At 51.0% G+C, this 22860-nt stretch overlaps 1 protein-coding gene across 1 annotated transcript in view; it reads left to right on the top strand.

The window, feature by feature from the left end:
- The window catches only part of FSTL4 (follistatin like 4), a 1598383-nt gene that overhangs the window by 589019 nt on the left and 986504 nt on the right, over nt 1–22860 (top strand). The window lies entirely within an intron of this gene.

Here is a 22860-nt window from a genome sequence, read left to right on the forward strand (position 1 = left end):
GATGTGGGCTTACAAAGTCATAAAACCAGCATAAGACCTATCAGTATGTCATTGATCAGTAAGGGGTTAAAACGCGTCATCTTGCACAACTCATTTAGCAGATTTCAAGTTGTGAAACAGGTTAGAAATGACACATCTGTAGATTTCAGTAAAATTTAGAATAATATGTACACCTATAAAAAAAAACAACATAAAATAAGTCCTTTAGACTTTAAAATCAAAGTTCTCTCCTCCAGCATGGCATAGCTATTTCTCTTCTTTTCTGTGATAGCCATCTCTATCCCCGATTACATCTAATGTCAAGACATCATAGTCACAACACAATGCTATACATCTTCCTGTATGGAGTTGAATGCAAAATGAGTTTTTCAACAATAAGGCATAGCTTTAAGTTGTGAAATACTTGTCATTGCCATAGTGGTATTCCATATTTTTCCATGACAGGCTGAATTTAGGGGTGTATGTCTTAGTTTTTTTATTTTTTTAGAACTATCATTTATAATAATGTTTTTTATATGCTATGCAAAAATAGTTTATAAGAATTCGCTAGACTGTTCCACGGGGAGAGAAAAGAAATAAAAAGGTGATAAATTATTAGTTTGCACCTTGCAACCCCTATATACTTCACAGAATCACTGATTTATTGCATCACGATGATACCCAATACGAATAGTACAAATATTCCGTTATTAGGAAATTCATTAGGACATTCTGCACTTCCCATTTGTGTCAGTAGGTCAGTATATTGAGGGTATGTGCACACACTGCTGATTTTCTTGCGGATTCGCAGCGGATTGGCCGCTGCGGATTCGCTTCAGTTTTCCATGAGTTTACAGTACCATGTAAACCTATGGAAAACAAAATCTATAGTGCACATGCTGCAGAAAAAAACACGGGAAAACGTAGCATTGTTTATTCCGCAGCATGTCAATTCTTTGTGCAGATTCTGCAGCGGTTTACACCTGCTCCTCAATAGGAATCTGCAGGTGTAAAACTGCAGATGGAATCAGTACAAAAACAGCGCAAAAACCGTGGTAAATCCGTGGTAATTCGTCAGTAAATCCGCAGTGCGGATTTACCAAAATCAGTGCGGAAAAATCCGCACAACATTCTTCAACGTGTGCACATACCCTAATAAGTAAGATGCTAGAGACAGAGAAAGGTTACAATTAGGGTCCCTTTCCACTTGCGAGGAAAACGGACGCGTGCAATCCGATAAAAAATCGGATTGCACTCGGACCAATGTTAGTTAATAGGTGACTTTTGATTTGCGATTTTTTTCTCAGCCGAAATCGGACTGAGAAAAATCTGGATCGGCTGAGAAAAAAATCGCAGCATGCTGCGTATTGCTGCGATTCTCGGACGAGACTCGCCAATGCAAGTCAATGGGTGCGAGAAAAAAATCGCACAGCACTCGCACCATGCGAGTTCTGTCCGATTTTTACGCACCGGTGTCCTTTGAAAAGCCGGTAATTCAGCGCGGTGTACAGTAAAATCACACTGACAGGTTAGAATAGAGTAGATATATACACATAGAATGTGTATATATACATATATATATGTCAGTGAGACACCTATATATGTATATTTATATTTAATGCAGCGCAAGATAGCATAAAAGCCGCTAATTCAATTGCCGGCTTTTAATTTCTCCTGCACAAACCCGACAGGATATGAGACATGGTTTACATACAGTAAACCATCTCATATCCCCTTTTTTTTGCATATTCCACATTACTAATGTTAGTAGTGTGTATGTGCAAAATTTCAGCGCTGTAGCTGCTGAAATAAAGGGTTAAATGGCGGAAAAAATTGGCGTGGGCTCCCGCGCAATTTTCTCCGCCAGAGCGGTAAAGCCAGTGACTGAGGGCAGATATTAATAGCCAGGAGAGGGTCCATGGTTATTGGCCCCCCCATGGCTAAAAACATCTGCCCCCAGCCACCCCAGAAAAGGCACATCTGGAAGATGCGCCTATTCTGGCACTTGGCCACTCTCTTCCCACTCCCTGTAGCGGTGGGATATGGGGTAATGAAGGGTTAATGCCACCTTGCTATTGGAAGGTGACATTAAGCCAGATTAATAATGGAGAGGCGTCAATTATGACACCTATCCATTATTAATCCAATTGTAGGAAAGGGTTAAAAAACACACACACACATGATTTAAAAGTAGTTTAATGAAATAAACACAGCGGTTGTTGTAATAATTTATTGCTCTCTCAATCCATCAGCAACACCCTCGCTTGGCAACATAATAACCGCACAAGATACATACCTTCTGATGTCCGATCATGTCCCACGAGGTAATCCATCTGAAGGGGTTAACTAATATTACAGGCACGAGCTGCGATAAACCACTCACTGGTGCCTGTAATCCCCCGGGTGCTGAAAGGAAAGCAGGATCTGTACTTACATTGAGTCGCGGTGAGGCGCCCTCTGGTGGATGTTCTCATAAACTGCAGCCTGGGAACTTTTTCCCACGCTCCAGGTCATATGAGGACATCCACCAGGGGGCGCATCACCGCGACTGAGGGAAATGTAGGTCAATGACCTACATTTCATTCATTCGCAGGGGAATTACAAGCACGGAGCACAGCTGCATTTGCAGGGCTCCTGCCTGTAATATTAGTTAACCCCTTCAGATGGATTACATCGTGGGACATGATCGGACATCTGAGGGTATGTATCTTGTGCGTTTATTATGTTGCCAAGCGAGGGTGTTCCTGATGGATTGAGAGAGCAATAAATTATTACAACAACCGCTGTCTTTATTTCATTAAACTACTTTTAAATCATGTGTGTGTGTGTTTTTTAACCCTTTCCTACAATTGGATTAATAATGGATAGGTGTCATAATTGACGCCTCTCCATTATTAATCTGGCTTAATGTCACCTTCCAATAGCAAGGTGGCATTAACCCTTCATTACCCCATATCCCACCGCTACAGGGAGTGGGAAGAGAGTGGCCAAGTGCCAGAATAGGCGCATCTTCCAGATGTGCCTTTTCTGGGGTGGCTGGGGGCAGATGTTTTTAGCCACGGGGGGGCCAATAACCATGGACCCTCTCCTGGCTATTAATATCTGCCCTCAGTCACTGGCTTTACCGCTCTGGCGGAGAAAATTGCGCGGGAGCCCACGCCAATTTTTTCCGCGAGTTAACCCTTAAATTTAATAGCTACAGCGCTGAAATTTTGCACATACACACTACTAACATTAGTAGTGTGGAATATGCAAAAAAAAGGGGGATATGAGATGGTTTACTGTATGTAAACCATGTCTCATATCCTGTCGGGTTTGGGAAGGAGAAATTAAAAGCCGGCAATTGAATTAGCGGCTTTTATGCTATCTTGCGCTGCATTAAATATAAATATACATATATAGGTGTCTCACTGACATAAATATATGTATATATACCTATTCTATGTGTATATATCTAGTCTATTCTAACCTGTCAGTGTGATTTTACTGTACACTGCGCTGAATTGCCGGCTTTTCAAAGGACACCGGTGCGTACAAATCGGACAGTAATACGGATGTCATACGGATGATGCGATTATAAAAAACGGATGATGCGATTAAAAATCGCATTGTACTCGCATGACACTCGCATGAAAATCGCATACGTTCCATCCGTTTTTTCGGTCCAGATTACGGACCGTTTTTTATCTCGCAAGTGGAAAGGGACCCTTATACTCACATTGAAACTCATGATTTTTCTGCTCTGTTGTGCCAGTCATGCTTCATGCTGAAGTGAATATACAAATAACTTCTCAGACATTTTTGTAAAAGTGTCACTTTGAAATGTATAGAACATAGATTATATATGTAGGGTGAGGGGATAATCCAATGGTATTGTATTGAATCATTTGTATTTGTGTATGGTGAGAATATGGACTTTTAGATGTGGATTTACACTTATTTTGTAACATTACAACCTGTGTCTAAATATTTTTGTCATCCGATTTGTATGTGATGTATCAGCACTAAACATACTAAGTTGGTGAAGTGAGAAAAATATAGTCATAAATTAAATTTATGGGATTAAATAACTAAAAATTGGCATGTGCATATGTATTCACTAGTGTTGAGCGATACCGTCCGATACTTGAAAGTATCGGTATCGGATAGAATCGGCCGATACCCGAAAAGTATCGGATCTCGCCGATACCGATACCCGATACCCATACAAGTCAATGGGACACCAAGTATCGGATGGTATCCTGATGGTTCCCAGGGTCTGAAGGAGAGGAAACTCTCCTTCAGGCCCTGGGATCCATATTAATGTGTAAAAAAAAGAATTAAAATAAAAAATATTGATATACTCACCCCTCCGGAGGCCCCTGCACCTCACCGCTGTTAACCGGCAGCCTTCTTTGCTTAAAATGAGCGCGTTTAGGGCCTTCCATGATGTCACGGCTTCTGATTGGTCGCGTGCCGCTCATGTGACCGCCAGGCGACCAATCACAAGCCGTGACGTCATTCTCAGGTCCTAAATTCCTATTTTAATTCTTTATTTTTTACATGGATATGTGTTATGACCCCAATGGCGAGGGTCTCAGAGATATCAGCAAGTCTGCAAAGTACAAAAATCCAGCTCATAGGGCAGTGGTAACTGGGTTGACCATATATCTACTCCTAACGCCAACCCTAGAAGTAGCCGGGGAACATGCCTACGTTGGTCGCTAGATGTCTCGCGCCAGCCGGAGAGCTAACTACCCCTAGAAGAGGAAAACAAAGACCTCTCTTGCCTCCAGAGAAAGGACCCCAAAAGTAGGATACAAGCCCCCCACAAATAATAACGGTGAGGTAAGAGGAAATGACAAACACAGAGATGAACTAGGTTTAGCACAGAGAGGCCCACTTACTAATAGCAGAATATAGTAAGATAACTTATATGGTCAACAAAAACCCTATCAAAAATCCACGCTGGAGATTCAAGAACCCCCGAACCGTCTAACGGCCCGGGGGGAGAACACCAGCCGCCCTAGAGCTTCCAGCAAGGTCAGGATACAGATAATATACAAGCTGGACAAAAAATGCAAACAATAACGAATAGCAAAAAGCAAAAAAGCAGGCTTAGTTTAATCAAGCAGGAACCAGGATCAGTAGACAAGAGCACTACAGATTAGCTCTGATATCAACGTTGCCAGGCATTGAACTGAAGGTCCAGGGAGCTTTTATAGCAACACCCCTGACCTAACGACCCAGGTGAGCATAAAAGGAATGACTGACAAACCCAGAGTCAAATCACTAGTAGCCACTAGAGGGAGCCAAAAAGTAAATTCACAACAGTACCCCCCCCTTAGTGAGGGGTCACCGAACCCTCACCAAGACCACCAGGGCGATCAGGATGAGCGGCGTGAAAGGCACAAACTAAATCGGCCGCATGCACATCAGAGGCGACCACCCAGGAATTATCCTCCTGACCATAGCCCTTCCACTTGACCAGGTACTGAAGCCTCCGCCTGGAGAGATGAGAATCTAAGATCTTCTCCACCACGTACTCCAACTCGCCCTCAACCAACACCGGAGCAGGAGGCTCAGCAGAAGGAACCACAGGCACAACGTACCGCCGCAACAAGGACCTATGAAATACGTTGTGAATGGCAAACGACACCGGAAGATCAAGGCGAAAGGATACAGGATTAAGGATCTCCAATATCTTGTAAGGACCAATGAATCGAGGCTTAAATTTGGGAGAGGAGACCTTCATAGGAACAAATCGAGAAGACAGCCATACCAAATCCCCAACACGAAGTCGGGGACCCACACCGCGGCGGCGGTAGGCAAAACGCTGAGCCTTCTCCTGTGACAACTTCAAGTTGTCCACCACATGATTCCAAATCCGCTGCAACCTATCCACCACAGAATCCACCCCAGGACAGTCAGAAGGCTCCACATGTCCCGAGGAAAAACGAGGGTGGAAACCAGAGTTGCAGAAAAATGGCGAAACCAAGGTGGCAGAACTAGCCCGATTATTAAGGGCAAATTCAGCCAACGGCAAGAAGGTCACCCAATCATCCTGATCAGAAGAGACAAAACACCTCAAATACGCCTCCAGAGTCTGATTAGTTCGTTCCGTTTGTCCGTTAGTCTGTGGATGAAAAGCGGACGAAAACGACAAATCTATGCCCATCCTACCACAAAAGGATCGCCAGAACCTGGAAACAAACTGGGATCCTCTGTCCGACACAATATTCTCAGGAATGCCGTGCAAACGAACCACGTTCTGGAAGAACACAGGAACCAGATCAGAAGAGGAAGGCAGTTTGGGCAAAGGAACCAGATGGACCATCTTGGAGAAACGATCACATATCACCCAGATGACAGACATGCCCTGAGACACCGGAAGATCCGAAATGAAATCCATAGAGATGTGTGTCCAAGGTCTCTTCGGGACAGGCAAGGGCAAGAGCAACCCGCTGGCACGAGAACAGCAAGGCTTAGCTCGAGCACAAGTACCACAGGACTGCACAAATGACCGCACATCTCTTGACAAGGAAGGCCACCAAAAGGACCTGGCCACCAGATCTCTGGTGCCAAAAATTCCCGGGTGCCCTGCCAACACTGAGGAATGAACCTCGGAAATGACTCTGCTGGTCCATTTAGCAGGCACAAACAATCTGTCAGGTGGACAAGAGTCAGGCCTACCAGCCTGAAATCTCTGCAACACACGTCGCAGATCTGGAGAAATAGCTGACAGGATAACTCCTTCCTTAAGAATACCCACAGGCTCAGCGACTCCAGGAGCATCAGGCACAAAGCTCCTAGACAGAGCATCGGCCTTCACATTCTTAGAACCTGGTAAATACGAAACCACAAAGTCAAAACGGGAGAAAAACAATGACCAGCGGGCCTGTCTAGGATTCAGGCGTTTAGCAGACTCGAGGTACATCAGATTTTTGTGATCAGTCAAGACCACCACACGATGCTTAGCACCCTCGAGCCAATGACGCCACTCCTCAAATGCCCACTTCATGGCCAACAACTCCCGATTGCCCACATCATAATTTCGCTCTGCCGGCGAAAACTTCCTAGAGAAAAAGGCACAAGGTCTCATAGTAGAGCAACCAGGGCCTCTCTGCGACAAAACGGCCCCTGCCCCAATCTCCGAAGCATCCACTTCAACCTGAAAGGGAAGTGAGACATCAGGCTGGCACAAAACAGGCGCTGAAGTAAACCGGCGCTTCAACTCCTGGAAAGCCTCCACGGCAGCAGGAGCCCAGTTAGCCACATCAGAGCCTTTCTTGGTCATATCCGTCAACGGTTTAACAACGCTAGAAAAATTAGTGATAAAACGATGGTAGAAGTTAGCAAAACCCAAGAACTTCTGAAGACTCTTAACTGACGAGGGTTGAGTCCAATCATGAATAGCTCGAACCTTGACTGGGTCCATCTCCACAGCAGAAGGGGAAAAAATGAACCCTAAAAAGGGAACCTTCTGTACACCAAAGAGACACTTTGAGCCTTTAACAAACAAAGAATTTTCACGCAAAATCTTGAAAACCATCCTGACCTGTTCCACATGCGAGTCCCAATCATCAGAAAAAAACAGAATATCATCCAGATAAACGATCAAAAATTTATCCAGATACTTCCGGAAAATGTCATGCATAAAGGACTGAAAAACTGAAGGTGCATTAGAGAGCCCAAATGGCATCACCAAGTACTCAAAATGACCTTCGGGCGTATTGAATGCGGTTTTCCATTCATCTCCTTGCTTAATGCGCACAAGGTTGTACGCACCACGAAGGTCTATCTTGGTGAACCACTTGGCACCTTTAATCCGGGCAAACAAGTCTGACAACAACGGCAAAGGATACTGAAATTTGACAGTGATCTTATTCAAAAGCCGATAGTCAATACAAGGCCTCAAAGATCTGTCCTTTTTAGCCACAAAAAAGAATCCCGCACCAAGAGGGGAAGAAGAAGGACGGATATGCCCCTTCTCCAGAGACTCCTTGATATATGAACGCATCGCGGTATGTTCAGGTACCGACAGATTAAACAGTCTTCCCTTAGGAAACTTACTGCCCGGGATCAAATCTATTGCACAGTCACATTCCCTATGAGGAGGCAATGCACTTGACCTAGACTCGCTGAAGACATCCTGATAATCAGACAAATACGCCGGAACTTCCGAAGGCGTAGAAGTAGCAATAGACACGGGCAGGGAATCTCCATGAATTCCATGACAGCCCCAACTTGACACTGACATTGCCTTCCAGTCCAAGACTGGATTATGGGTCTGTAACCATGGCAACCCCAAAACAACCAAATCATGCATCTTATGCAGAACAAGAAAACGTATCACCTCCCGATGTTCAGGAGTCATGCACATGGTAACCTGTGTCCAAAACTGCGGCTTATTTTCTGCCAATGGCGTAGCGTCAATACCCCTAAGAGGGATAGGATTTTCTAATGGCTCAAGAACAAAACCGCAACGCTTGGCAAATGACAGATCCATAAGACTCAGGGCAGCACCTGAATCTACAAACGCCACGACAGGATACGATGACAGTGAGCAAATCAAAGTTACAGATAGAATGAACTTAGGTTGCAAATTACCAATGGCGACAGGACTAACAACCTTAGTAAGACGCTTAGAGCATGCTGAGATAACATGTGCAGAATCACCACAGTAGTAACACAAGCCATTCTGGCGTCTATGAATTTTCCGCTCATTTCTAGTCAGGATTAGTGTTGAGCGATACTTTCCGATATCGGAAAGTATCGGTATCGGAAAGTATCGGCCGATACCGTCAAAATATCGGATCCAATCCGATACCGATACCCGATCCCAATGCAAGTCAATGGGACGAAAATATCGGAATTAAAATAAACCCTTAATAAACTTGTAGGTTCATTCTACATGAAGGAAAACAACTAAGAATAATGTAGGATGTATTGGGGGACGTGGCGGAGATATTAAAGGGACAGAGGTTTAGCCCAATGTAATAGAATAGCAGGATTTTTTATTTTTTTTTATGAAGTTCGGCGTTAGAAAGAATTTGACTATGTTATTTTTTTTTTTTTTTATGTCAGATATTGATGTTTCACTACTTCCACGCCCTTCACCTTCTTTTTTACTTCTCCCACGCTTTCTTCTTAATTATCCTCATCATCAGCTTCTTTGACATCAACTTCTTCACCTTATTCATCTTCTTCTTCATCTTCTACCTATTATTTTTTGGGTTACATTGTTCATATTCTTTTTATTTTACTATTATCTTCATCATATTCAACTTCTTCATCATATTCTTATTTGTGACAGGCATTCCCGTAGTTGTTATCTATAAAAGTTTGAAGATTACACCTTCCGTTCTGCCTGTCACAAACCAGTTACATTTGTCCGCGTTCAGTTTGGCCTGCAGCATCAGGCTTTATCCAGGGGCACCACGAGGAGGAACGGACTCACCCCCATACACTGCTTAGTCTTCTTCTGCTTATAATTTACATAATATTTTTTTGCTCTGATATTTTGTGTTATGCTTAATGTCCTTCTGCTCTTTGTTCTGCAGCCTCTTGTTCTTCTGCTTCTCGGTCTTCCAGGTCGTCGTCGTCTCCAGGGTCGTCGTCTCCGGGGTCGTCGTCATCGGGGTGGTCTCCGGGGTCGTCGTCATCGGGGTGGTCTTCAGGGTCATCGTCTCCAGGGTCGTCGTCATCACGGTGGTTGTCGTCTCTGGTGTCGTCGTCATCTTAGGGGTGTTCTTCCGGGTCATCGTGTTTAGTCTCTTGAACTTGGAAATGTAGCAGAAGGTACAAGAAGGCTGAGAAAATGCCGAGAACCAGCTGATGGAACTGGAACTCGGATGGCTACCCGAAGGTCCAAGAGCCAATGGAACTACCGAGGACCAGCTGACGTTACTGGAACCCGGTTACTAAGCAGGAGGTACCCGTGCCTGAAAGCACTACCAAGGACCACCTGACGTTGGTGGAACTCGGATACCCAGAGGGAGGCACCTAAGCCAAAGGCTCTGCCCGGAACCAGCTGACGGTACTGGAACCAGGATGGGGAGCAGAAGGTACAAGAGCAAAAGACACTGCCGAGAACCAGCTGACGGTGCTGGAACCCGGATGGGTAGCCGAAGGTCCAAGAGCCAATGGAACTACCGAGGACCAGCTGACGTTACTGGAACCCGGTTACTAAGCAGGAGGTACCCGTGCCTGAAAGCACTACCAAGGACCACCTGACGTTGGTGGAACTCGGATACCCAGAGGGAGGCACCTAAGCCAAAGGCTCTGCCCGGAACCAGCTGACGGTACTGGAACCAGGATGTGGAGCAGAAGGTACAAGAGCAAGTGTCTGCGTGGCTTTTGCAGGACACGTTGCCGGCTGCACAGCAGGGGAACAGCTGGCGGTGCTGGACCCCACTGACACATTGGCGAGGTGTTTGGCTCTGTGCAGCCAGCACTTCCGGACAGCAACGAGCGGTGTTGTAGCCCGGGCTCTGCAGGGGGAGCAGAGTGTAGGCCGAAGCCTACTTGAACCAATTTCAAAGGTAACCTTTAACCCCCCCTCAGGGGTTAGAAAGTAGAAGAGCCACAGCTTATGCAGCAGTAGTGCTGCACAAGTCAAAGGTTGCTCTTTTAATTTCGCTCCTTGCACACGCTGAATGAAACACGTATAACATTTAGCCCTTTATACAGTCAAACTGTGTTGGAGGCGCGAGTTCCCTTTGTAATGAGACGCAGCACAGATGTCAAGAATCCCACCTTGGTGCTGGGTGCAGCCTCCTGAGCGTTGTTATTTGCTGTACAGGAGTCTGCGCTGTCGTGTTATCCCCTGGCCTAGCGCCGTTAGCGCTGCCCATCTTCTGACCTCATTTAATGTTGGCCGGTGCGGTTCGCGATGCCCATGAATCACAGCCCCGCAGTGTATTGACATAGTTTAAACACTGCGGGGCTGGGATTCATGGCCTGGCGCAGTACATATGTTCGCCTCTCGCTTGGGTTCTTACACCCGCTTCAGACTATGCGGCGTCATCTGATCCCTTATCGCATGCCACGGCCATGAAGCCGCACAGTCCGAAGAAGGCGGAAGGAGAGGAGGGACAGGCGAACTGATGCACTGATCCTGCCCATCAATCACACCCTCGCAGTCCCAATAAATAAGACACCGAGGGGCGTTGTGTGGGTCAGGGCGGCCGCAGAGGCGCAGGCAGCCAAACCATGATGCCAGAAGACGGGCAGCGCTACCAAGGGGGTTGCAGCGTGTCATTACAAAGGAAAGTCACACCACCGGGACGGTTAAATGGTCACACAGAGGACACATTGCAGACGTGTTTTCAGTTCCACATGTGCGAGGAGAATACGTTTCTGAGCCACCTTGCACACATGCAGCATTACCGCTGTACAAGGTGGCTGGATAACGTAAAAACGCCTGGGGGAGGGGGGACAGGTTCCCTTCAATTTCAGTTCTTGTGTCTGCGTGGCTTTTGCAGGACACGTTGCCGGCTGCACAGCAGGGGAACAGCTGGCGGTGCTGGACCCCACTGACACATTGGCTGGTGTTTTTCTCTGTGCAGCTAGCACATCTGGGCAAAAACTGGCGGTGTGTTAGAGCCCAGGGACAGCAGGAGGAGGAGCAGGAGGAGGAGGAGCAGGGGGAGGGGAGTGTAGGCCGAAGCCTGCACAGGCGGCAGCTTTGGGTGTGTTGTGTCTGCGTGACTTTTGCAGGACACGTTGCCGGCTACACAGCAGGGGAACAGCTGGCGGTGCTGGACCCCACTGACACATTGGCGAGGTGTTTTTCTCTGTGCAGCTAGCAGTACCGGGCCCCAACTGGCGGTGTTGGAGCCCAGGGTCAGCAGGAGGAGCAGGGGGAGCGGAGTGTAGGCCGAAGCCTAATTGAACCGATTTCAAAAGTCACCTTTAACCCCCCCTCAGGGGTTACAAAGTAGAAGAGCCACAGCTTATGCAGCAGCAGTGCTGCGCAAGTCAAAGGTTGCTCTTGTAATTTTTCTCCTTGCACACGCTGAATGGAACACGTATAACATTCAGCCCTTTAGACAGTCAAACTGTGTAATGGAGGCGAGAGTTCCCTTTGTAATGAGACGCAGCACAGGTGTCAAGAATCCCACCTTGGTGCTGGGTGCAGCCTCCCGAGCGTTGTTATTTGCTGTACAGGAGTCTGCGCTGTCGTGTTATCCCCTGGCCTAGCGCCGTTAGCGCTGCCCATCTTCTGACCTCATTTAATGTTGGCCGGTGCGGTTCGCGATGCCCATGAATCACAGCCCCGCAGTGTATTGACATAGTTTAAACACTGCGGGGCTGGGATTCATGGCCTGGCGCAGTACATATGTTCGCCTCTCGCTTGGGTTCTTACACCCGCTTCAGACTATGCGGCGTCATCTGATCCCTTATCGCATGCCACGGCCATGAAGCCGCACAGTCCGAAGAAGGCGGAAGGAGAGGAGGGACAGGCGAACTGATGCACTGATCCTGCCCATCAATCACACCCTCGCAGTCCCAATAAATAAGACACCGAGGGGCGTTGTGTGGGTCAGGGCGGCCGCAGAGGCGCAGGCAGCCAAACCATGATGCCAGAAGACGGGCAGCGCTACCAAGGGGGTTGCAGCGTGTCATTACAAAGGAAAGTCACACCACCGGGACGGTTAAATGGTCACACAGAGGACACATTGCAGACGTGTTTTCAGTTCCACATGTGCGAGGAGAATACGTTTCTGAGCCACCTTGCACACATGCAGCATTACCGCTGTACAAGGTGGCTGGATAACGTAAAAACGCCTGGGGGAGGGGGGACAGGTTCCCTTCAATTTCAGTTCTTGTGTCTGCGTGGCTTTTGCAGGACACGTTGCCGGCTGCACAGCAGGGGAACAGCTGGCGGTGCTGGACCCCACTGACACATTGGCTGGTGTTTTTCTCTGTGCAGCTAGCACATCTGGGCAAAAACTGGCGGTGTGTTAGAGCCCAGGGACAGCAGGAGGAGGAGCAGGAGGAGGAGGAGCAGGGGGAGGGGAGTGTAGGCCGAAGCCTGCACAGGCGGCAGCTTTGGGTGTGTTGTGTCTGCGTGACTTTTGCAGGACACGTTGCCGGCTACACAGCAGGGGAACAGCTGGCGGTGCTGGACCCCACTGACACATTGGCGAGGTGTTTGGCTCTGTGCAGCCAGCACTTCCGGACAGCAACTAGCGTTGTTGGAGCCCGGGCTCTGCAGGTGGAGCAGAGTGTAGGCCGAAGCCTAATTGAACCGATTTCAAAAGTCACCTTTAACCCCCCCTCAGGGGTTACAAAGTAGAAGAGCCACAGCTTATGCAGCAGCAGTGCTGCGCAAGTCAAAGGTTGCTCTTGTAATTTTTCTCCTTGCACACGCTGAATGGAACACGTATAACATTCAGCCCTTTAGACAGTCAAACTGTGTAATGGAGGCGAGAGTTCCCTTTGTAATGAGACGCAGCACAGGTGTCAAGAATCCCACCTTGGTGCTGGGTGCAGCCTCCCGAGCGTTGTTATTTGCTGTACAGGAGTCTGCGCTGTCGTGTTATCCCCTGGCCTAGCGCCGTTAGCGCTGCCCATCTTCTGACCTCATTTAATGTTGGCCGGTGCGGTTCGCGATGCCCATGAATCACAGCCCCGCAGTGTATTGACATAGTTTAAACACTGCGGGGCTGGGATTCATGGCCTGGCGCAGTACATATGTTCGCCTCTCGCTTGGGTTCTTACACCCGCTTCAGACTATGCGGCGTCATCTGATCCCTTATCGCATGCCACGGCCATGAAGCCGCACAGTCCGAAGAAGGCGGAAGGAGAGGAGGGACAGGCGAACTGATGCACTGATCCTGCCCATCAATCACACCCTCGCAGTCCCAATAAATAAGACACCGAGGGGCGTTGTGTGGGTCAGGGCGGCCGCAGAGGCGCAGGCAGCCAAACCATGATGCCAGAAGACGGGCAGCGCTACCAAGGGGGTTGCAGCGTGTCATTACAAAGGAAAGTCACACCACCGGGACGGTTAAATGGTCACACAGAGGACACATTGCAGACGTGTTTTCAGTTCCACATGTGCGAGGAGAATACGTTTCTGAGCCACCTTGCACACATGCAGCATTACCGCTGTACAAGGTGGCTGGATAACGTAAAAACGCCTGGGGGAGGGGGGACAGGTTCCCTTCAATTTCAGTTCTTGTGTCTGCGTGGCTTTTGCAGGACACGTTGCCGGCTGCACAGCAGGGGAACAGCTGGCGGTGCTGGACCCCACTGACACATTGGCTGGTGTTTTTCTCTGTGCAGCTAGCACATCTGGGCAAAAACTGGCGGTGTGTTAGAGCCCAGGGACAGCAGGAGGAGGAGCAGGAGGAGGAGGAGCAGGGGGAGGGGAGTGTAGGCCGAAGCCTGCACAGGCGGCAGCTTTGGGTGTGTTGTGTCTGCGTGACTTTTGCAGGACACGTTGCCGGCTACACAGCAGGGGAACAGCTGGCGGTGCTGGACCCCACTGACACATTGGCGAGGTGTTTGGCTCTGTGCAGCCAGCACTTCCGGACAGCAACTAGCGTTGTTGGAGCCCGGGCTCTGCAGGTGGAGCAGAGTGTAGGCCGAAGCCTAATTGAACCGATTTCAAAAGTCACCTTTAACCCCCCCTCAGGGGTTACAAAGTAGAAGAGCCACAGCTTATGCAGCAGCAGTGCTGCGCAAGTCAAAGGTTGCTCTTGTAATTTTTCTCCTTGCACACGCTGAATGGAACACGTATAACATTCAGCCCTTTAGACAGTCAAACTGTGTAATGGAGGCGAGAGTTCCCTTTGTAATGAGACGCAGCACAGGTGTCAAGAATCCCACCTTGGTGCTGGGTGCAGCCTCCCGAGCGTTGTTATTTGCTGTACAGGAGTCTGCGCTGTCGTGTTATCCCCTGGCCTAGCGCCGTTAGCGCTGCCCATCTTCTGACCTCATTTAATGTTGGCCGGTGCGGTTCGCGATGCCCATGAATCACAGCCCCGCAGTGTATTGACATAGTTTAAACACTGCGGGGCTGGGATTCATGGCCTGGCGCAGTACATATGTTCGCCTCTCGCTTGGGTTCTTACACCCGCTTCAGACTATGCGGCGTCATCTGATCCCTTATCGCATGCCACGGCCATGAAGCCGCACAGTCCGAAGAAGGCGGAAGGAGAGGAGGGACAGGCGAACTGATGCACTGATCCTGCCCATCAATCACACCCTCGCAGTCCCAATAAATAAGACACCGAGGGGCGTTGTGTGGGTCAGGGCGGCCGCAGAGGCGCAGGCAGCCAAACCATGATGCCAGAAGACGGGCAGCGCTACCAAGGGGGTTGCAGCGTGTCATTACAAAGGAAAGTCACACCACCGGGACGGTTAAATGGTCACACAGAGGACACATTGCAGACGTGTTTTCAGTTCCACATGTGCGAGGAGAATACGTTTCTGAGCCACCTTGCACACATGCAGCATTACCGCTGTACAAGGTGGCTGGATAACGTAAAAACGCCTGGGGGAGGGGGGACAGGTTCCCTTCAATTTCAGTTCTTGTGTCTGCGTGGCTTTTGCAGGACACGTTGCCGGCTGCACAGCAGGGGAACAGCTGGCGGTGCTGGACCCCACTGACACATTGGCTGGTGTTTTTCTCTGTGCAGCTAGCACATCTGGGCAAAAACTGGCGGTGTGTTAGAGCCCAGGGACAGCAGGAGGAGGAGCAGGAGGAGGAGGAGCAGGGGGAGGGGAGTGTAGGCCGAAGCCTGCACAGGCGGCAGCTTTGGGTGTGTTGTGTCTGCGTGACTTTTGCAGGACACGTTGCCGGCTACACAGCAGGGGAACAGCTGGCGGTGCTGGACCCCACTGACACATTGGCGAGGTGTTTGGCTCTGTGCAGCCAGCACTTCCGGACAGCAACTAGCGTTGTTGGAGCCCGGGCTCTGCAGGTGGAGCAGAGTGTAGGCCGAAGCCTAATTGAACCGATTTCAAAAGTCACCTTTAACCCCCCCTCAGGGGTTACAAAGTAGAAGAGCCACAGCTTATGCAGCAGCAGTGCTGCGCAAGTCAAAGGTTGCTCTTGTAATTTTTCTCCTTGCACACGCTGAATGGAACACGTATAACATTCAGCCCTTTAGACAGTCAAACTGTGTAATGGAGGCGAGAGTTCCCTTTGTAATGAGACGCAGCACAGGTGTCAAGAATCCCACCTTGGTGCTGGGTGCAGCCTCCCGAGCGTTGTTATTTGCTGTACAGGAGTCTGCGCTGTCGTGTTATCCCCTGGCCTAGCGCCATTAGCGCTGCCCATCTTCTGACCTCATTTAATGTTGGCCGGTGCGGTTCGCGATGCCCATGAATCACAGCCCCGCAGTGTATTGACATAGTTTAAACACTGCGGGGCTGGGATTCATGGCCTGGCGCAGTACATATGTTCGCCTCTCGCTTGGGTTCTTACACCCGCTTCAGACTATGCGGCGTCATCTGATCCCTTATCGCATGCCACGGCCATGAAGCCGCACAGTCCGAAGAAGGCGGAAGGAGAGGAGGGACAGGCGAACTGATGCACTGATCCTGCCCATCAATCACACCCTCGCAGTCCCAATAAATAAGACACCGAGGGGCGTTGTGTGGGTCAGGGCGGCCGCAGAGGCGCAGGCAGCCAAACCATGATGCCAGAAGACGGGCAGCGCTACCAAGGGGGTTGCAGCGTGTCATTACAAAGGAAAGTCACACCACCGGGACGGTTAAATGGTCACACAGAGGACACATTGCAGACGTGTTTTCAGTTCCACATGTGCGAGGAGAATACGTTTCTGAGCCACCTTGCACACATGCAGCATTACCGCTGTACAAGGTGGCTGGATAACGTAAAAACGCCTGGGGGAGGGGGGACAGGTTCCCTTCAATTTCAGTTCTTGTGTCTGCGTGGCTTTTGCAGGACACGTTGCCGGCTGCACAGCAGGGGAACAGCTGGCGGTGCTGGACCCCACTGACACATTGGCTGGTGTTTTTCTCTGTGCAGCTAGCACATCTGGGCAAAAACTGGCGGTGTGTTAGAGCCCAGGGACAGCAGGAGGAGGAGCAGGAGGAGGAGGAGCAGGGGGAGGGGAGTGTAGGCCGAAGCCTGCACAGGCGGCAGCTTTGGGTGTGTTGTGTCTGCGTGACTTTTGCAGGACACGTTGCCGGCTACACAGCAGGGGAACAGCTGGCGGTGCTGGACCCCACTGACACATTGGCGAGGTGTTTTTCTCTGTGCAGCTAGCAGTACCGGGCCCCAACTGGCGGTGTTGGAGCCCAGGGTCAGCAGGAGGAGCAGGGGGAGCGGAGTGTAGGCCGAAGCCTGCACTCGAGCAAGTTGAAAGGAAACCTTTAACCCCCCCCCCCCAGGCGTTTGTAGCTGAAAGAGCCATTGTGTACAGCACTAATGCTGGAAAAGGTAAACTTAGCTCTTTTAATTATGGTCCTTGCACATGCGGAACCTAACAGTTATGAAATGTGTCCCCTCACAGCGTTAAACCGTCCGGTAGGTGGAACTTTCCTTTGTCGTGTGACGCAGCACAGCCATCATTTTTACCCCCTTGGCGCCGTGCGCCGCCTCCTCAGCGTTGTTTTAATCTGTCCCGGAGCCTGGGCTGTTAGGTTAGCCCTTGGCCATGCACACATTTTGCGCTGCCCGTCTTCTGACATCATTTGGTGTCAGGCTGGCTGCGCCTGTGCGGGTGCGCTGGCCGAGATCCCGCCTCGCAGTGTCGTCTAATGTAATCCCACCGCGGGCCTGTGATCCGTGCCCGTGCGCAGTGCATATCCTCTCCTCTCACTCCCCTCCCTACGGCTTTTTCAGACTGTGCGGTGTCACGGCCGTGGCATGCTATTAGGGACCAGCTGACATCGCACAGTCTGAAGAAGCCGTAGGGAGGGGAGTGAGAGGAGAGGATATGCACTGCGCACGGGCACGGATCACAGGCCCGCGGTGGGATTACATTAGACGACACTGCGAGGCGGGATCTCGGCCAGCGCACCCGCACAGGCGCAGCCAGCCTGACACCAAATGAGGTCAGAAGACGGGCAGCGCAACATGTGTGCATGGCCAAGGGCTAACCTAACAGCGCAGGCTCCGGGACAGATTAAAACAACGCTGAGGAGGCGGCGCACGGCGCCAAGGGGGTAAAAATGATGGCTGTGCTGCGTCACACGACAAAGGAAAGTTCCACCTACCGGACGGTTTAACGCTGTGTGGGGACACATTTCATAAGTGTTTGGTTCAGCATGTGCAAGGAGCATCACGAAAAGAGGCACTTTTTCCCTTTGCATCATTACTGCTGCACAAGGTGGCTCCTTCAGTAACAAACGCCTGTGGGGGGGGGGGGGGGTCAGGTTCCCTTACATTTAACTTGTTGTGCCTGCGTGGCGGTCGCAGTACACGTTGCCGTATACACAGCAGGGGAACAGCTGGCGGTGCTGAACCCCACTAACACATTGGCGAGGTGTTTGGCTCTGTGCGTACAGCACTTCTGGACGGCAACTGGCGGTGTTGGAGCCCAGGGGCAGGTGGAGGAGGAGGAGGTTGGAGGAGGTAGGAGGAGGTAGGAGGGATTGCCACACACACAGCAGGGGAACAGCTGACGTTACTGAACCCCAATAACAGAGGAGGGACTGTTGACTGTGCGTACAGCACTTCTGGACGGCAACTGGCGGTGTTGGAGCCCAGGGGCAGGTGGAGGAGGAGGAGGTTGGAGGAGGTAGGAGGAGGTAGGAGGGATTGCCACACACACAGCAGGGGAACAGCTGACGTTACTGAACCCCAATAACAGAGGAGGGACTGTTGACTGTGCGTACAGCACTTCTGGACGGCAACTGGCGGTGTTGGAGCCCAGGGACGGGTGGAGGAGGAGGAGGTTGGAGGAGGTAGGAGGGATTGCCACACACACAGCAGGGGAACAGCTGACGTTACTGAACCCCAATAACAGAGGAGGGACTGTTGACTGTGCGTACAGCACTTCTGGACGGCAACTGGCGGTGTTGGAGCCCAGGGGCAGGTGGAGGAGGAGGAGGTTGGAGGAGGTAGGAGGAGGTAGGAGGGATTGCCACACACACAGCAGGGGAACAGCTGACGTTACTGAACCCCAATAACAGAGGAGGGACTGTTGACTGTGCGTACAGCACTTCTGGACGGCAACTGGCGGTGTTGGAGCCCAGGGACGGGTGGAGGAGGAGGAGGTTGGAGGAGGTAGGAGGGATTGCCACACACACAGCAGGGGAACAGCTGACGTTACTGAACCCCAATAACAGAGGAGGGACTGTTGACTGTGCGTACAGCACTTCTGGACGGCAACTGGCGGTGTTGGAGCCCAGGGGCAGGTGGAGGAGGAGGAGGTTGGAGGAGGTAGGAGGAGGTAGGAGGGATTGCCACACACACAGCAGGGGAACAGCTGACGTTACTGAACCCCAATAACAGAGGAGGGACTGTTGACTGTGCGTACAGCACTTCTGGACGGCAACTGGCGGTGTTGGAGCCCAGGGGCAGGTGGAGGAGGAGGAGGTTGGAGGAGGTAGGAGGAGGTAGGAGGGATTGCCACACACACAGCAGGGGAACAGCTGACGTTACTGAACCCCAATAACAGAGGAGGGACTGTTGACTGTGCGTACAGCACTTCTGGACGGCAACTGGCGGTGTTGGAGCCCAGGGACGGGTGGAGGAGGAGGAGGTAGGAGGAGGTAGGAGGGATTGCCACACACACAGCAGGGGAACAGCTGACGTTACTGAACCCCAATAACAGAGGAGGGACTGTTGACTGTGCGTACAGCACTTCTGGACGGCAACTGGCGGTGTTGGAGCCCAGGGACGGGTGGAGGAGGAGGAGGTTGGAGGAGGTAGGAGGAGGTAGGAGGGATTGCCACACACACAGCAGGGGAACAGCTGACGTTACTGAACCCCAATAACAGAGGAGGGACTGTTGACTGTGCGTACAGCACTTCTGGACGGCAACTGGCGGTGTTGGAGCCCAGGGACGGGTGGAGGAGGAGGAGGTTGGAGGAGGTAGGAGGGATTGCCACACACACAGCAGGGGAACAGCTGACGTTACTGAACCCCAATAACAGAGGAGGGACTGTTGACTGTGCGTACAGCACTTCTGGACGGCAACTGGCGGTGTTGGAGCCCAGGGGCAGGTGGAGGAGGAGGAGGTTGGAGGAGGTAGGAGGAGGTAGGAGGGATTGCCACACACACAGCAGGGGAACAGCTGACGTTACTGAACCCCAATAACAGAGGAGGGACTGTTGACTGTGCGTACAGCACTTCTGGACGGCAACTGGCGGTGTTGGAGCCCAGGGGCAGGTGGAGGAGGAGGAGGTTGGAGGAGGTAGGAGGAGGTAGGAGGGATTGCCACACACACAGCAGGGGAACAGCTGACGTTACTGAACCCCAATAACAGAGGAGGGACTGTTGACTGTGCGTACAGCACTTCTGGACGGCAACTGGCGGTGTTGGAGCCCAGGGACAGGTGGAAAAGCAGAGGAACACAATGAGAAAGTCGAAAGGGAACCTTTAACCCCCCCCCAAGGCGTTTGTAGCTGAAAGAGCCAGCTTGTGCAGCACAAAAGATGCAAAAGGAAAAGGTGGCTCTTTTCATCATGCTCCTTGCAAACACAGAACTAAACACTTATAAAATGTGTCCCCTGCAACCGTAAAACCGTCCCGGAGGTGGGACTTTCCTTCGTAATGTGACGCAGCCCAGCCGTCATTCCTACCCCCCCGGCGCCGCGCACCGGCTCCTCAGCGTTGTTTTATTCCGTCAAGGAGCCTGCGCTGTTATGTTATCCCGTGGCCAGGCACACTTAGCGCTGCCCGTCTTCTGGCATCATTTGGTGTCTGGATGGCTGCGCCTGTGCGGCCGCGCTGGCAGAGAGCCCGCCTCGCAGTGTCTTCTGATTTAATCCCACTGGGGGCCTGGGATCCATGGACATGCGCACTGCATATCTGAACCTCCACCTCTCACTCATCTCCCTATGGCTTCTTCAGACTGTGCGGTGTCACGGCCGTGGCATGCTGTTAGGGACCAGCTGACACCGAACAGTCTGAAGAAGCCATAGGGAAATGAGTGAGAGGTGGAGGTTCAGATATGCACTGCGCATGTCCATGGATCCCAGGCCCCCAGTGGGATTAAATCAGAAGACACTGCGAGGCGGGCTCTCTGCCAGCGCGGCCGCACAGGCGCAGCCATCCAGACACCAAATGATGCCAGAAGACGGGCAGCGCTAAGTGTGCCTGGCCACGGGATAACATAACAGCGCAGGCTCCAGGACGGAATAAAACAACGCTGAGGAGCCGGTGCGCGGCGCCGGGGGGGTAGGAATGACGGCTGGGCTGCGTCACATTACGAAGTAAAGTCCCACCTCCGGGACGGTTTTACGGTATCAGTGGACACATTTTATAAGTGTTAAGTTCTGCGTGTGCAAGGAGCTAAACAAAAATAGCTACCTTTTCCTTGGGCAGCATTACTGCTGCACAAGGTGGCTCTTTCAGTAACAAACGCCTTGGGGGGGGGGGGACAGATTCCCTTACATTTCAGTTGTTGTGTCAGCGTGGCGGTCGCATGACACATTGCCGGCTACACAGCTGGGGATCAGCTGACATTACTGAAACCCAATAACACTGGGTCGTATGTTTTGACTGTGCAGACGGCACGTCTGAGCCTCAACTGGCGGTGTTGGAGCCCAGGAATTTAAGTTCAGGTGGTAGAAAGATGAACACAACAGGAGACCTGGATAACGTATACAGTGACCTAATTATTCAATCAGGAGGAGGAGTGGCAAATTCCGGCGAGATCCAGGCCTTGTTCATTTTCAGGAAAGTAAGCCGGTCAACGTTATCGGAGGATAGTCGCATGCGACGGTCAGTTAGTACACCACCTGCAGCACTAAAGACACGTTCCGATAATACACTGGCCGCAGGGCAAGACAGCACCTCCAATGCATACTGGCTTAGCTCTGGCCATGTATCCAGCTTTGAGACCCAAAACTTGAAAGGGGAAGAGCCGTCTGGGAGTACAGCAAGAGGGCAAGACATGTAGTCTGTCACCATCTGACGGAACCGTTGCCTCCTGCTGACTGGAGCCGTCTGTGATGGTGTAGACTTTTGTGGCGGGCACAGAAAACTGTGCCACAGTTCGGCCATACTGGTCTTGCCTTGGGCAGAGGCACTGCTTATGCTCCCTCTTTGTGCAGAGCCTCCACCACGGCCTGGACGCACTGAGCTGCTTTGGAATGCACTAGCAGCACTTCTCTCAGTTGGAATGGAGAAGATGATGGAATTGACCAGTGTGTCTTGGTACTCCCGCATTTTTCGCTCCCGGTTCAACGGTGTGATGAGGCTTTCTACGTTGTCCCGGTAGCGAGGATCGAGGAGGGTGAACACCCAATAATCAGACATGTTGAGAATGTGGGCGATGCGGCGGTCGTTTCTCAGGCACTGCAGCATGTAATCCACCATGTGCTGCAGACTGCCAACTGCCCAAGAAACGCTGTCCCCTGCTGGAGGCGTGATCTCTGCCCGCTCGTCATCACCCCACCCTCGCTGTACACACTGAGTACTGGACAATTGTGTAACTCCCTCCTCTGGACGGATGTCTTCCTCCTCCATTGACTCCTCCTCATCCTCCTCACAAACGGTCCCCTGCCTACGCGTTTGTGAGGAACCACGTGGCGCTGACTGTCCAGAAGATGATGGAAATGGTGAATCCTCATCCTCCACCTCTTCCACAACATCATCCCTTAGCGCTTGCAGTGATTTTTCAAGCAGGCAGATAAGGGGGACAGTCATGCTGACTAGTGCATCATCTGCACTCGCCATCCGCGTGGAATAATCAAAGGGACGCAAAACCTGGCAGACGTCATTCATAGTGGCCCACTCTGTGG

This window comes from Ranitomeya variabilis, chromosome 5 (assembly GCF_051348905.1).
Source record: "Ranitomeya variabilis isolate aRanVar5 chromosome 5, aRanVar5.hap1, whole genome shotgun sequence".
Lineage (NCBI taxonomy): Eukaryota > Metazoa > Chordata > Amphibia > Anura > Dendrobatidae > Ranitomeya > Ranitomeya variabilis.